At 51.7% G+C, this 16637-nt stretch overlaps 1 protein-coding gene across 2 annotated transcripts in view; it reads right to left on the bottom strand.

Annotated features, from left to right (window-relative positions):
- SFXN5 (sideroflexin 5) overlaps window positions 1-16637 on the bottom strand; it is a 439382-nt gene that overhangs the window by 252939 nt on the left and 169806 nt on the right. The gene's annotated exons all lie outside the window — the stretch shown is intronic.

Here is a 16637-nt window from a genome sequence, read left to right as displayed (position 1 = left end):
CATGTAAGATATTTCAAATCCGCCGATTTGAGTGGCTCAAACCAATGGGATTTGAGAAAATCCAAAACTACATTAAGGTCCCACGGAGCCACTGGGGGCACAACCGGGGGCTGTATATGTAGTACTCCTTTTACAAAAGTCTGGACTTCAGGAACTGAAGCCAATTCTTTCTGGAAGAAAATCGACAGGGCCGAAATTTGAACCTTAATGGACCCCAACTTGAGGCCCATAGACAATCCTGTTTGCAGGAAATGTAGGAATTGACCCAATTGAAATTCCTCCGTGGGGGCCTTCCTGGCCTCACACCACGCAACATATTTTCTCCAAATGCGGTGATAATGTTGTGCAGTCACCTCCTTCCTGGCTTTAACCAGTGTAGGAATGACCTCTTCTGGAATGCCTTTTTCCCTTAGAATTCGGCGTTCAACCGCCACGCCGTCAAACGCAGCCGCGGTAAGTCTTGGAATAGACACGGTCCCTGCTGAATCAGGTCCCGTCTTAGAGGTAGAGGCCACGGATTTTCCGTGAGCATCTCCTGAAGTTCCGGGTACCAAGTTCTTCTTGGCCAATCCGGAGCCACGAGTATCGTTCTTACTCCCCTTTGCCGTATAATTCTCAGTACTTTGGGTATGAGAAGCAGAGGAGGAAACACATACACTGACTGGAACACCCACGGTGTTACCAGAGCGTCCACAGCTATTGCCTGAGGGTCTCTTGACCTGGCGCAATACCTGTCCAGTTTTTTGTTGAGGCGAGACGCCATCATATCCACCTTTGGTTTTTCCCAACGGTTCACAATCATGTGGAAGACTTCTGGATGAAGTCCCCACTCTCCCGGGTGTAGATCGTGTCTGCTGAGGAAGTCTGCTTCCCAGTTGTCCACTCCCGGAATGAACACTGCTGACAGTGCTATCACATGATCTTCCGCCCAGCGAAGAATCCTTGCAGCTTCTGCCATTGCTCTCCTGCTTCTTGTGCCGCCCTGTCTGTTTACGTGGGCGACTGCCGTGATGTTGTCCGACTGGATCAACACCGGCTGACCCTGAAGCAGGGGTTTTGCCAGGCTTAGAGCATTGTAAATCGCTCTTAGCTCCAGTATATTTATGTGAAGAGACATCTCCAGGCTTGACCATACTCCCTGGAAGTTTCTTCCCTGTGTGACCGCTCCCCAGCCTCTCAGACTGGCATCCGTGGTCACCAGGACCCAGTCCTGTATGCCGAATCTGCGGCCTTCTAACAGATGAGCACTCTGCAACCACCACAGAAGAGACACCCTTGTCCGTGGCGATAAGGTTATCCGCTGATGCATCTGCAGATGCGATCCGGACCATTTGTCCAGCAGATCCCACTGAAAAGTTCGTGCGTGGAATCTGCCGAATGGGATTGCTTCGTAAGAAGCCACCATCTTTCCCAGGACTCTTGTGCATTGATGCACAGACACTTTTCCTGGTTTTAGGAGGTTCCTGACAAGTTCGGATAACTCCTTGGCTTTCTCCTCCGGAAGAAACACCTTTTTCTGAACCGTGTCCAGAATCATTCCCAGGAACAGCAGACGTGTTGTCGGGGTCAACTGAGATTTTGGAAAATTCAGAATCCACCCGTGTTGTTGCAGCACTACTTGGGTTAGTGCTACTCCGTCCTCCAGCTGTTCTCTGGACCTTGCCCTTATCAGGAGATCGTCCAAGTAAGGGATAATTAATACGCCTTTTCTTCGCAGAAGAATCATCATTTCGGCCATTACCTTGGTAAAGACCCGAGGTGCCGTGGACAATCCAAACGGCAGCGTCTGAAACTGATAATGACAGTTTTGCACCACGAACCTGAGGTACCCTTGATGTGAAGGGCAAATTGGGACATGCAGGTAAGCATCTTTTATGTCCAGGGACACCATAAAGTCCCCTTCTTCCAGATTCGCTATCACTGCTCTGAGTGATTCCATCTTGAACTTGAATTTTTGTATGTACAGGTTCAAAGATTTCAGATTTAGAATAGGTCTTACCGAGCCGTCCGGCTTCGGTACCACAAATAGCGTGGAGTAATACCCCTTTTCCTGTTGTAGGAGGGGTACCTTGACTATCACCTGCTGAGAAAACAGCTTGTGAATGTCTTCCAATACCGTCGCCCTGTCTGAGGGAGACGTTGGCAAAGCAGACTTTAGGAACCGGCGAGGGGGAGACTTCTCGAATTCCAACCTGTAACCCTGAGATACTACCTGCAGGATCCAGGGGTCCACCTGTGAGCAAGCCCACTGCGCGCTGAAATTCTTGAGTCGACCCCCCACCGTTCCTGAGTCCGCTTGGAAAGCCCCAGCGTCATGCTGAGGGCTTTGCAGAACCCGCGGAGGGCTTCTGTTCCTGGGAAGGAGCTGCTTGCTGCCCTCTCTTACCCTTTCCTCTGCCTCGGGGCAGATATGACTGTCCTTTTGCCCGCTTCTTATAGGACCGAAAGGACTGCGGCTGAAAAGACGGTGTCTTTTTCTGTTGGGAGGGGGTCTGAGGTAAAAAGGTGGATTTCCCGGCAGTTGCCGTGGCCACCAAATCCGATAGACCGACGCCAAATAATTCCTCCCCTTTATACGGCAATACTTCCATATGCCGCTTGGAATCCGCATCACCTGACCACTGTCGTGTCCATAAACTTCTTCTGGCAGATATGGACATCGCACTTACTCTCGATGCCAGAGTGCAAATATCCCTCTGAGCATCTCGCATATAAAGAAAAGCATCCTTTAATTGCTCTAAAGTCTGTAAAATACTGTCCCTATCCAGGGTATCAATATTTTCAGTCAGGGAATCCGACCAGACCACCCCAGCACTGCACATCCAGGCTGAGGCGATGGCTGGTCGCAGTATAACACCAGTATGTGTGTATATACTTTTTAGGGTAGTTTCCAGCCTCCTATCAGCTGGATCCTTGAGGGCGGCCGTATCAGGAGACGGTAACGCCACTTGTTTTGATAAGCGTGTGAGCGCCTTATCCACCTTAGGGGGTGTTTCCCAGCGCGCCCTAACCTCTGGCGGGAAAGGGTATAATGCCAATAACTTTTTTGAAATTAGCACTTTTCTATCTGGGTTAACCCACGCTTCATCACATACATCATTCAATTCCTCTGATTCAGGAAAAACTACAGGTAGTTTTTTCACCCCCCACATAATACCCCTTTTTGTGGTACTTGTAGTATCAGAGATATGCAAAGCCTCCTTCATTGCCGTGATCATATAACGTGTGGCCCTACTGGAAAATACGTTTGTTTCTTCACCGTCGACACTAGATTCAGTGTCCGTGTCTGGGTCTGTGTCGACCGACTGAGGTAAAGGGCGTTTTACAGCCCCTGACGGTGTCTGAGACGCCTGGGCAGGTACTAACTGGTTTTCCGGCCGTCTCATGTCGTCAACTGATTTTTGTAATGTGCTGACATTATCACGTAATTCCATAAACAAAGCCATCCATTCCGGTGTCGACTCCCTGGGGGGTGACATCACCATTACCGGCAATTGCTCTGCCTCCACACCAACATCGTCCTCATACATGTCGACACACACGTACCGACACACAGCAGACACACAGGGAATGCTCTATTGAAGACAGGACCCCACTAGCCCTTTGGGGAGACAGAGGGAGAGTTTGCAAGCACACACCCAAGCGCTATAATATATATGGGAACAACCCTATATAAGTGTTGTATCCTTATAGCAGCTTAAATATAGTAATATCGCCAAAAAAAGTGCCCCCCCTCTCTGTTTTACCCTGTTTCTGTAGTGCAGTGCAGGGGAGAGTCCTGGGAGCCTTCCTCACAGCGGAGCTGAGCAGGAAAATGGCGCTGTGTGCTGAGGAGAATAAGCGCCGCCCCCTATTTCGGCGGGCTCTTCTCCGGAGTTTGTGAGATCTGGCAGGGATTAAATACATCCATATAGCCTCAAGGGCTATATGTGATGTATTTTTTAGCCATAAAAAGGTATTATACATTGCTGCCCAGGGCGCCCCCCCAGCGCCCTGCACCCTCCGTGACCGCTGTGTGAAGTGTGCTGACAACAATGGCACACAGCTGCAGTGCTGTGCGCTACCTCAGGAAGACTGAAAAGTCTTCTGCCGCCTGCTTCTGGACCTCTTCCATCTTCGGCATCTGCAAGGGGGGTCGGCGGCGCGGCTCCGGGACCGGACTCCATGGCTGGGCCTGTGTTCGATCCCTCTGGAGCTAATGGTGTCCAGTAGCCTAAGAAGCCAATCCATCCTGCACGCAGGCGAGTTCACTTCTCTCCCCTAAGTCCCTCGTTGCAGTGATCCTGTTGCCAGCAGGACTCACTGTAAAATAAAAAACCTAAAAACTTTTTCTAAGCAGCTCTTTAGGAGAGCCACCTAGATTGCACCCTGCTCGGACGGGCACAAAAACCTAACTGAGGCTTGGAGGAGGGTCATAGGGGGAGGAGCCAGTGCACACCACCTGATCCTAAAGCTTTATTTTTGTGCCCTGTCTCCTGCGGAGCCGCTAATCCCCATGGTCCTGACGGAGTCCCCAGCATCCACTAGGACGTTAGAGAAACTAAGGTGCATATTTAGTGTGTTATTCACCTTTGCTTGCATAATATAGCAGTGTATACCTCCCCATGTGCAGAGGGTGGTGAGCAGTGACAGCGGTGTATACCTCCCCATGTGCAGAGGGTGGTGAGCAGTGATAGTGGTGTATACCTCTACATGTGCAGAGGGTGGTGAGCAGTGATAGTGGTGTATACCTCTCCATGTGCAGAGGGTGGTGAGCAGTGATAGTGGTGTATACCTTCCCATGTGCAGAGGGTGGTGAGCAGTGACAGCGGTGTATACCTCTACATGTGCAGAGGGTGGTGAGCAGTGATAGTGGTGTATACCTCTCCATGTGCAGAGGGTGGTGAGCAGTGATAGTGGTGTATACCTTCCCATGTGCAGAGGGTGGTGAGCAGTGATAGCGGTGTATACCTCTCCATGTGCAGAGGGTGGTGAGCAGTGACAGCGGTGTATACCTCTCCATGTGCAGAGGGTGGTGAGCAGTGATAGCGGTGTATACCTCTCCATGTGCAGAGGGTGGGGAGCAGTGATAGTGGTGTATACCTCTCCATGTACAGAGGGTGGTGAGCAGTGATAGTGGTGTATACCTCTCCATGTGCAGAGGGTGGTGAGCAGTGATAGTGGTGTATATCTCTCCATGTGCAGAGGGTGGTGAGCAGTGATAGTGGTGTATATCTCTCCATGTGCAGAGGGTGGTGAGCAGTGACAGCGGTATATATCTATCCATGTGCAGAGGGTGGTGAGCAGTGATAGTGGTGTATACCTCTCCATGTGCAGAGGGTGGTGAGCAGTGACAGCGGTGTATACCTCTCCATGTGCAGAGGGTGGTGAGCAGTGATAGCGGTGTATACCTCTCCATGTGCAGAGGGTGGTGAGCAGTGATAGCGGTGTATACCTTCCCATGTGCAGAGAGTGGTGAGCAGTGACAGCGGTGTATACCTCTACATGTGCAGAGGGTGGTGAGCAGTGATAGCGGTGTATACCTCCCCATGTGCAGAGGGTGGTGAGCAGTGATAGTGGTGTATACCTCTCCATGTGCAGAGGGTGGTGAGCAGTGATAGTGGTGTATACCTCTCCATGTGCAGAGGGTGGTGAGCAGTGACAGCGGTGTATACCTCTCCATGTGCAGAGGGTGGTTAGCAGTGACAGCGGTGTATACTTCCCCATGTGCAGGGGGTGGTGAGCAGTGACAGCGGTGTATACCTCTCCATGGTGGTCATTCCGAGTTGTTCGCTCGTTGCCATTTTTGGCTGTGCTGCGATTAGGTGAAAAATGCGCATGCGCATGGTACGCAGTGCGCATGCGCTAAGTTATTTAACACAAAACTTAGTAGTTTTGCTGTTGCTCGAGCGGCACTTTTTAGTCGCACTGCTGATCGGTGAGTGATTGACAGGAACGGGGCGTTTCTGGGTGGTAACTGAGCATTTTCCGGGAGTGTGCTAAAAAACGCAGGCGTGCCAGGGAAAAACACATGAGTGGCTGGAGTAACGGGGGAGTGGCAGGCCGAACGCAGGGCGTGTTTGTGACGTCAAAACAGGAACTAAACGGACTGAGCTGATCGCAATCTAGGAGTAGGTCTGGAGCTACTCAGAAACGGCAAGGAAATATTTAATAGCAATTCTGCTAATCTTTCGTTAGGAATTCTGCTAAGCTAAGATACACTCCCAGAGGGCGGCGGCTTAGCGTGTGCAATGCTGCTAAAAGCAGCTAGCGAGCGATCAACTCGGAATGACCACCCATGTGCAGTGGGTGGTGAGCAGTGATAGCGGTTTATACCTCTCCATGTGCAGAGGGTGGGGAGCAGTGATAGTGGTGTATACCTCTCCATGTGCAGAGGGTGGTGAGCAGTGATAGCGGTTTATACCTCTCCATGTGCAGAGGGTGGGGAGCAGTGATAGTGGTGTATACCTCTCCATGTGTAGGGGGTGGTGAGCAGTGATAGCGGTGTATACCTCTCCATGTGCAGAGGGTGGTGAGCAGTGATAGTGGTGTATACCTCCCCATGTGCAGAGGGTGGTGAGCAGTGATAGTGGTGTATACCTCTCCATGTGCAGAGGGTGGTGAGCAGTGATAGTGGTGTATACCTCTCCATGTGCAGAGGGTGGTGAGCAGTGATAGCGGTGTATACCTCTCCATGTGCAGAGGGTGGTGAGCAGTGATAGTGGTGTATACCTCCCCATGTGCAGAGGGTGGTGAGCAGTGATAGTGGTGTATACCTCTCCATGTGCAGAGGGTGGTGAGCAGTGATAGCGGTGTATACCTCTCCATGTGCAGAGGGTGGTGAGCAGTGATAGCGGTGTATACCTCCCCATGTGCAGAGGGTGGTGAGCAGTGATAGTGGTGTATACCTCCCCATGTGCAGAGGGTGGTGAGCAGTGATAGTGGTGTATACCTCTCCATGTGCAGAGGGTGGTGAGCAGTGATAGCAGTGTATGGGGGTCATTCCGAGTTGTTCGCTCGCTAGCTGCTTTTAGCAGCTTTGCACACGCTAAGCCGCCGCCTACTGGGAGTGAATCTTAGCTTATCAAAATTGCGAACGAAAGATTCGCAATATTGCGAAAAGACTTCTCTGTGCAGTTTCTGAGTAGCTCGAGACTTACTCTGCCAGTGCGATCAGTTCAGTGCTTGTCGTTCCTGGTTTGACATCACAAACACACCCAGCGTTCGCCCAGACACTCCCCCGTTTCTTCAGCCACTCCCGTGTTTTTCCAAGAAACGGTAGCGTTTTTTCACACACACCCATAAAACGGCCAGTTTCCGCCCAGAAACACCCACTTCCTGTCAATCACATTACGATCACCAGAACGAAGAAAAAACCTTGTAATGCCGTGAGTAAAATACCTAACTGCATTGCAAATTTACTTGGCGCAGTCGCACTGCGGACATTGCGCATGCGCATTAGCGACTAATCGCTCCGTTGCGAGAAAAAAATAACGAGCGAACAACTCGGAATGACCCCCTATACCTCTACATGTGTAGGGGGTGGTGAGCAGTGACAGCGGTGTATACCTCTCCATGTGCAGGGGGTGGTGAGCAGTGACAGCGGTGTATACCTCTACATGTGCAGAGGGTGGTGAGCAGTGATAGTGGTGTATACCTCTCCATGTGCAGGGGGTGGTGAGCAGTGACAGCGGTGTATACCTCTACATGTGCAGAGGGTGGTGAGCAGTGATAGTGGTGTATACCTCTCCATGTGCAGAGGGTGGTGAGCAGTGATAGTGGTGTATACCTCTCCATGTGCAGAGGGTGGTGAGCAGTGATAGCGGTGTATACCTCTCCATGTGCAGAGGGTGGTGAGCAGTGATAGTGGTGTATACCTCTCCATGTGCAGAGGGTGGTGAGCAGTGATAGTGGTGTATACCTTCCCATGTGCAGAGGGTGGTGAGCAGTGATAGTGGTGTATACCTCTCCATGTGCAGAGGGTGGTGAGCAGTGATTGTGGTGTATACCTCTCCATGTGCAGGGGGTGGTGAGCAGTGACAGCGGTGTATATCTCTCCATGTGCAGAGGGTGGTGAGCAGTGATAGTGGTGTATACCTTCCCATGTGCAGAGGGTGGTGAGCAGTGACAGCGGTGTATACCTCTCCATGTGTAGAGGGTGGTGAGCAGTGATAGCGGTGTATACCTCTCCATGTGTAGAGGGTGGTGAGCAGTGACAGCGGTATATATCTATCCATGTGCAGAGGGTGGTGAGCAGTGATAGCGGTGTATACCTCTCCATGTGCAGAGGGTGGTGAGCAGTTATAGTGGTGTATACCTCTCCATGTGTAGAGGGTGGTGAGCAGTGATAGCGGTGTATACCTCTCCATGTGTAGAGGGTGGTGAGCAGTGACAGCGGTATATATCTATCCATGTGCAGAGGGTGGTGAGCAGTGATAGCGGTGTATACCTCTCCATGTGCAGAAGGTGGTGAGCAGTGATAGCGGTGTATACCTCTCCATGTGCAGAGGGTGGTGAGCAGTGATAGCGGTGTATACCTCTCCATGTGTAGAGGGTGGTGAGCAGTGATAGTGGTGTATACCTCTCCATGTGCAGAAGGTGGTGAGCAGTGATAGTGGTGTATACCTCTCCATGTGCAGAGGGTGGTGAGCAGTGATAGTGGTGTATACCTCTCCATGTGCAGAGGGTGGTGAGCAGTGATAGTGGTGTATACCTCCCCATGTGCAGAGGGTGGTGAGCAGTGATAGTGGTGTATACCTCTCCATGTGTAGAGGGTGGTGAGCAGTGATAGTGGTGTATACCTCTCCATGTGCAGAAGGTGGTGAGCAGTGATAGTGGTGTATACCTCTCCATGTGCAGAGGGTGGTGAGCAGTGGTAGCTGTGTATACCTCTCCATGTGCAGAGGGTGGTGAGCAGTGATAGTGGTGTATACCTCTCCATGTGCAGAGGGTGGTTAGCAGTGACAGCGGTGTATACTTCCCCATGTGCAGGGGGTGGTGAGCAGTGACAGCGGTGTATACCTCTCCATGGTGGTCATTCCGAGTTGTTCGCTCGTTGCCATTTTTGGCTGTGCTGCGATTAGGTGAAAAATGCGCATGCGCATGGTACGCAGTGCGCATGCGCTAAGTTATTTAACACAAAACTTAGTAGTTTTGCTGTTGCTCGAGCGGCGCTTTTTAGTCGCACTGCTGATCGGTGAGTGATTGACAGGAACGGGGCGTTTCTGGGTGGTAACTGAGCATTTTCCGGGAGTGTGCTAAAAAACGCAGGCGTGCCAGGGAAAAACACATGAGTGGCTGGAGTAACGGGGGAGTGGCAGGCCGAACGCAGGGCGTGTTTGTGACGTCAAAACAGGAACTAAACGGACTGAGCTGATCGCAATCTAGGAGTAGGTCTGGAGCTACTCAGAAACGGCAAGGAAATATTTAATAGCAATTCTGCTAATCTTTCGTTAGGAATTCTGCTAAGCTAAGATACACTCCCAGAGGGCGGCGGCTTAGCGTGTGCAATGCTGCTAAAAGCAGCTAGCGAGCGATCAACTCGGAATGACCACCCATGTGCAGTGGGTGGTGAGCAGTGATAGCGGTTTATACCTCTCCATGTGCAGAGGGTGGGGAGCAGTGATAGTGGTGTATACCTCTCCATGTGTAGGGGGTGGTGAGCAGTGATAGCGGTGTATACCTCTCCATGTGCAGGGGGTGGTGAGCAGTGATAGCGGTTTATACCTCTCCATGTGCAGAGGGTGGGGAGCAGTGATAGTGGTGTATACCTCTCCATGTGTAGGGGGTGGTGAGCAGTGATAGCGGTGTATACCTCTACATGTGCAGAGGGTGGTGAGCAGTGATAGTGGTGTATACCTCCCCATGTGCAGAGGGTGGTGAGCAGTGATAGTGGTGTATACCTCCCCATGTGCAGAGGGTGGTGAGCAGTGATAGTGGTGTATACCTCCCCATGTGCAGAGGGTGGTGAGCAGTGATAGTGGTGTATACCTCCCCATGTGCAGAGGGTGGTGAGCAGTGATAGTGGTGTATACCTCTCCATGTGCAGAGGGTGGTGAGCAGTGATAGCAGTGTATGGGGGTCATTCCGAGTTGTTCGCTCGCTAGCTGCTTTTAGCAGCTTTGCACACGCTAAGCCGCCGCCTACTGGGAGTGAATCTTAGCTTATCAAAATTGCGAACGAAAGATTCGCAATATTGCGAAAAGACTTCTCTGTGCAGTTTCTGAGTAGCTCGAGACTTACTCTTCCAGTGCGATCAGTTCAGTGCTTGTCGTTCCTGGTTTGACATCACAAACACACCCAGCGTTCGCCCAGACACTCCCCCGTTTCTTCAGCCACTCCCGCGTTTTTCCAAGAAACGGTAGCGTTTTTTCACACACACCCATAAAACGGCCAGTTTCCGCCCAGAAACACCCACTTCCTGTCAATCACATTACGATCACCAGAACGAAGAAAAAACCTTGTAATGCCGTGAGTAAAATACCTAACTGCATTGCAAATTTACTTGGCGCAGTCGCACTGCGGACATTGCGCATGCGCATTAGCGACTAATCGCTCCGTTGCGAGAAAAAAATAACGAGCGAACAACTCGGAATGACCCCCTATACCTCTACATGTGTAGGGGGTGGTGAGCAGTGATAGCGGTGTATACCTCTCCATGTGCAGGGGGTGGTGAGCAGTGACAGCGGTGTATACCTCTACATGTGCAGAGGGTGGTGAGCAGTGATAGCGGTGTATACCTCTCCATGTGCAGGGGGTGGTGAGCAGTGACAGCGGTGTATACCTCTACATGTGCAGAGGGTGGTGAGCAGTGATAGCGGTGTATACCTCTCCATGTGCAGAGGGTGGTGAGCAGTGATAGTGGTGTATACCTCTCCATGTGCAGAGGGTGGTGAGCAGTGATAGTGGTGTATATCTCTCCATGTGCAGAGGGTGGTGAGCAGTGATAGTGGTGTATACCTCTCCATGTGCAGAGGGTGGTGAGCAGTGACAGCGGTGTATACCTTCCCATGTGCAGAGGGTGGTGAGCAGTTATAGTGGTGTATACCTCTCCATGTGCAGAGGGTGGTGAGCAGTGACAGCGGTGTATACCTCTCCATGTGCAGAGGGTGGTGAGCAGTGATAGCGGTGTATACCTCTCCATGTGCAGAGGGTGGTGAGCAGTGACAGCGGTATATATCTATCCATGTGCAGAGGGTGGTGAGCAGTGATAGCGGTGTATACCTCTCCATGTGCAGAAGGTGGTGAGCAGTGATAGCGGTGTATACCTCTCCATGTGCAGAGGGTGGTGAGCAGTGATAGTGGTGTATACCTCTCCATGTGCAGGGGGTGGGGAGCAGTGATAGCGGTGTATACCTCTCCATGTGCAGAGGGTGGTGAGCAGTGATAGCGGTGTATACCTCTCCATGTGTAGAGGGTGGTGAGCAGTGATAGCGGTGTATACCTCTCCATGTGCAGGGGGTGGTGAGCAGTGACAGCGGTGTATACCTCTCCATGTGCAGAGGGTGGTGAGCAGTGATAGCGGTGTATACCTCTCCATGTGCAGAGGGTGGTGAGCAGTGACAGCGGTGTATACCTCTCCATGTGCAGAGGGTGGTGAGCAGTGATAGTGGTGTATACCTCTCCATGTGCAGAGGGTGGTGAGCAGTGATAGCGGTGTATACCTCTCCATGTGCAGAGGGTGGTGAGCAGTGACAGCGGTGTATACCTCTCCATGTGTAGAGGGTGGTGAGCAGTGATAGCGGTGTATATCTCTCCATGTGCAGAGGGTGGTGAGCAGTGACAGCGGTGTATACCTCTCCATGTGCAGAGGGTGGTGAGCAGTGACAGCGGTATATATCTATCCATGTGCAGAGGGTGGTGAGCAGTGATAGCGGTGTATACCTCTCCATGTGTAGAGGGTGGTGAGCAGTGATAGCGGTGTATACCTCTCCATGTGTAGAGGGTGGTGAGCAGTGACAGCGGTATATATCTATCCATGTGCAGAGGGTGGTGAGCAGTGATAGCGGTGTATACCTCTCCATGTGCAGAGGGTGGTGAGCAGTTATAGTGGTGTATACCTCTCCATGTGTAGAGGGTGGTGAGCAGTGATAGCGGTGTATACCTCTCCATGTGTAGAGGGTGGTGAGCAGTGACAGCGGTATATATCTATCCATGTGCAGAGGGTGGTGAGCAGTGATAGCGGTGTATACCTCTCCATGTGCAGAAGGTGGTGAGCAGTGATAGCGGTGTATACCTCTCCATGTGCAGAGGGTGGTGAGCAGTGATAGCGGTGTATACCTCCCCATGTGCAGAGGGTGGTGAGCAGTGATAGTGGTGTATACCTCTCCATGTGTAGAGGGTGGTGAGCAGTGATAGTGGTGTATACCTCTCCATGTGCAGAAGGTGGTGAGCAGTGATAGTGGTGTATACCTCTCCATGTGCAGAGGGTGGTGAGCAGTGGTAGCTGTGTATACCTCTCCATGTGCAGAGGGTGGTGAGCAGTGATAGTGGTGTATACCTCTCCATGTGCAGGGGGTGGTGAGCAGTGATAGTGGTGTATACCTCTCCATGTGCAGAGGGTGGTGAGCAGTGACAGCGGTGTATACCTCTCCATGTGCAGAGGGTGGTTAGCAGTGACAGCGGTGTATACTTCCCCATGTGCAGGGGGTGGTGAGCAGTGACAGCGGTGTATACCTCTCCATGGTGGTCATTCCGAGTTGTTCGCTCGTTGCCATTTTTGGCTGTGCTGCGATTAGGTGAAAAATGCGCATGCGCATGGTACGCAGTGCGCATGCGCTAAGTTATTTAACACAAAACTTAGTAGTTTTGCTGTTGCTCGAGCGGCGCTTTTTAGTCGCACTGCTGATCGGTGAGTGATTGACAGGAACGGGGCGTTTCTGGGTGGTAACTGAGCATTTTCCGGGAGTGTGCTAAAAAACGCAGGCGTGCCAGGGAAAAACACATGAGTGGCTGGAGTAACGGGGGAGTGGCAGGCCGAACGCAGGGCGTGTTTGTGACGTCAAAACAGGAACTAAACGGACTGAGCTGATCGCAATCTAGGAGTAGGTCTGGAGCTACTCAGAAACGGCAAGGAAATATTTAATAGCAATTCTGCTAATCTTTCGTTAGGAATTCTGCTAAGCTAAGATACACTCCCAGAGGGCGGCGGCTTAGCGTGTGCAATGCTGCTAAAAGCAGCTAGCGAGCGATCAACTCGGAATGACCACCCATGTGCAGTGGGTGGTGAGCAGTGATAGCGGTTTATACCTCTCCATGTGCAGAGGGTGGGGAGCAGTGATAGTGGTGTATACCTCTCCATGTGTAGGGGGTGGTGAGCAGTGATAGCGGTGTATACCTCTCCATGTGCAGGGGGTGGTGAGCAGTGATAGCGGTTTATACCTCTCCATGTGCAGAGGGTGGGGAGCAGTGATAGTGGTGTATACCTCTCCATGTGTAGGGGGTGGTGAGCAGTGATAGCGGTGTATACCTCTACATGTGCAGAGGGTGGTGAGCAGTGATAGTGGTGTATACCTCCCCATGTGCAGAGGGTGGTGAGCAGTGATAGTGGTGTATACCTCCCCATGTGCAGAGGGTGGTGAGCAGTGATAGTGGTGTATACCTCCCCATGTGCAGAGGGTGGTGAGCAGTGATAGTGGTGTATACCTCTCCATGTGCAGAGGGTGGTGAGCAGTGATAGCAGTGTATGGGGGTCATTCCGAGTTGTTCGCTCGCTAGCTGCTTTTAGCAGCTTTGCACACGCTAAGCCGCCGCCTACTGGGAGTGAATCTTAGCTTATCAAAATTGCGAACGAAAGATTCGCAATATTGCGAAAAGACTTCTCTGTGCAGTTTCTGAGTAGCTCGAGACTTACTCTGCCAGTGCGATCAGTTCAGTGCTTGTCGTTCCTGGTTTGACATCACAAACACACCCAGCGTTCGCCCAGACACTCCCCCGTTTCTTCAGCCACTCCCGCGTTTTTCCAAGAAACGGTAGCGTTTTTTCACACACACCCATAAAACGGCCAGTTTCCGCCCAGAAACACCCACTTCCTGTCAATCACATTACGATCACCAGAACGAAGAAAAAACCTTGTAATGCCGTGAGTAAAATACCTAACTGCATTGCAAATTTACTTGGCGCAGTCGCACTGCGGACATTGCGCATGCGCATTAGCGACTAATCGCTCCGTTGCGAGAAAAAAATAACGAGCGAACAACTCGGAATGACCCCCTATACCTCTACATGTGTAGGGGGTGGTGAGCAGTGATAGCGGTGTATACCTCTCCATGTGCAGGGGGTGGTGAGCAGTGACAGCGGTGTATACCTCTACATGTGCAGAGGGTGGTGAGCAGTGATAGTGGTGTATACCTCTCCATGTGCAGGGGGTGGTGAGCAGTGACAGCGGTGTATACCTCTACATGTGCAGAGGGTGGTGAGCAGTGATAGTGGTGTATACCTCTCCATGTGCAGAGGGTGGTGAGCAGTGATAGTGGTGTATACCTCTCCATGTGCAGAGGGTGGTGAGCAGTGACAGCGGTGTATACCTCTACATGTGCAGAGGGTGGTGAGCAGTGACAGTGGTGTATACCTCTCCATGTGCAGGGGGTGGTGAGCAGTGACAGCGGTGTATATCTCTCCATGTGCAGAGGGTGGTGAGCAGTGATAGCGGTGTATACCTCTACATGTGCAGAGGGTGGTGAGCAGTGATAGCGGTGTATATCTCTCCATGTGCAGAGGGTGGTGAGCAGTGATAGCGGTGTATACCTCTACATGTGCAGAGGGTGGTGAGCAGTGATAGTGGTGTATACCTCTCCATGTGCAGAGGGTGGTGAGCAGTGATAGCGGTGTATACCTCTACATGTGCAGAGGGTGGTGAGCAGTGATAGCGGTGTATACCTCTACATGTGCAGAGGGTGGTGAGCAGTGATAGTGGTGTATACCTCTACATGTGCAGAGGGTGGTGAGCAGTGATAGTGGTGTATACCTCTCCATGTGCAGAGGGTGGTGAGCAGTGATAGCGGTGTATACCTCTACATGTGCAGAGGGTGGTGAGCAGTGATAGCGGTGTATACCTCTCCATGTGTAGAGGGTGGTGAGCAGTGATAGCGGTGTATACCTCTCCATGTGTAGAGGGTGGTGAGCAGTGACAGCGGTGTATACCTCTCCATGTGCAGAGGGTGGTGAGCAGTGACAGCGGTGTATACCTCTCCATGTGCAGAGGGTGGTGAGCAGTGATAGTGGTGTATACCTCTCCATGTGCAGAGGGTGGTGAGCAGTGACAGCGGTGTATACCTCTCCATGTGCAGAGGGTGGTGAGCAGTGATAGTGGTGTATACCTCTCCATGTGCAGAGGGTGGTGAGCAGTGACAGCGGTGTATATCTATCCATGTGCAGAGGGTGGTGAGCAGTGATAGTGGTGTATACCTCTCCATGTGCAGAGGGTGGTGAGCAGTGACAGCGGTGTATATCTATCCATGTGCAGAGGGTGGTGAGCAGTGATAGTGGTGTATACCTCTCCATGTGTAGAGGGTGGTGAGCAGTGATAGTGGTGTATACCTCTACATGTGCAGAGGGTGGTGAGCAGTGACAGCGGTGTATATCTATCCATGTGCAGAGGGTGGTGAGCAGTGATAGTGGTGTATACCTCTCCATGTGCAGAGGGTGGTGAGCAGTGATAGCGGTGTATACCTCTCCATGTGCAGGGGGTGGTGAGCAGTGATAGCGGTGTATACCTCTCCATGTGCAGGGGGTGGTGAGCAGTGATAGCGGTGTATACCTCTCCATGTGCAGGGGGTGGTGAGCAGTGATAGTGGTGTATACCTCTCCATGTGCAGAGGGTGGTGAGCAGTGACAGCGGTGTATATCTATCCATGTGCAGAGGGTGGTGAGCAGTGATAGTGGTGTATACCTCTCCATGTGTAGAGGGTGGTGAGCAGTGATAGTGGTGTATACCTCTACATGTGCAGAGGGTGGTGAGCAGTGACAGCGGTGTATATCTCTCCATGTGCAGAGAGTGGTGAGCAGTGATAGTGGTGTATACCTCTCCATGTGCAGAGGGTGGTGAGCAGTGATAGTGGTGTATACCTCTCCATGTGCAGAGGATGGTGAGCAGTGATAGTGGTGTATACCTCTACATGTGCAGAGGGTGGTGAGCAGTGACAGCGGTGTATATCTATCCATGTGCAGAGGGTGGTGAGCAGTGACAGCGGTGTATATCTATCCATGTGCAGGGGGTGGTGAGCAGTGATAGTGGTGTATACCTCTCCATGTGCAGAGGGTGGTGAGCAGTGACAGCGGTGTATATCTATCCATGTGCAGAGGGTGGTGAGCAGTGATAGTGGTGTATACCTCTCCATGTGTAGAGGGTGGTGAGCAGTGATAGTGGTGTATACCTCTACATGTGCAGAGGGTGGTGAGCAGTGATAGTGGTGTATACCTCTCCATGTGCAGAGGATGGTGAGCAGTGATAGTGGTGTATACCTCTACATGTGTAGAGGGTGGAGAAGGTGAACTTCTGTGAGCACAAAGCCAAGAGACCCGGAGCTCCAAGGTGACCCCTGCTCTGTGAGTGGAAGATCTCTTATAGCACACGTTGGAATGTGGACAGAAACAAATCACTTGCATAAGGTGATCCTGGGATCTGGGTGTTTTACATCCACCTCACCAACCACGGAATA

Source organism: Pseudophryne corroboree, chromosome 1, assembly GCF_028390025.1.
Source record: "Pseudophryne corroboree isolate aPseCor3 chromosome 1, aPseCor3.hap2, whole genome shotgun sequence".
In the NCBI taxonomy this organism is placed as follows: domain Eukaryota; kingdom Metazoa; phylum Chordata; class Amphibia; order Anura; family Myobatrachidae; genus Pseudophryne; species Pseudophryne corroboree.
The sequence above is the reverse complement of the archived record's forward strand: the minus strand, read 5'-3'. Positions and strand labels throughout refer to the sequence as shown.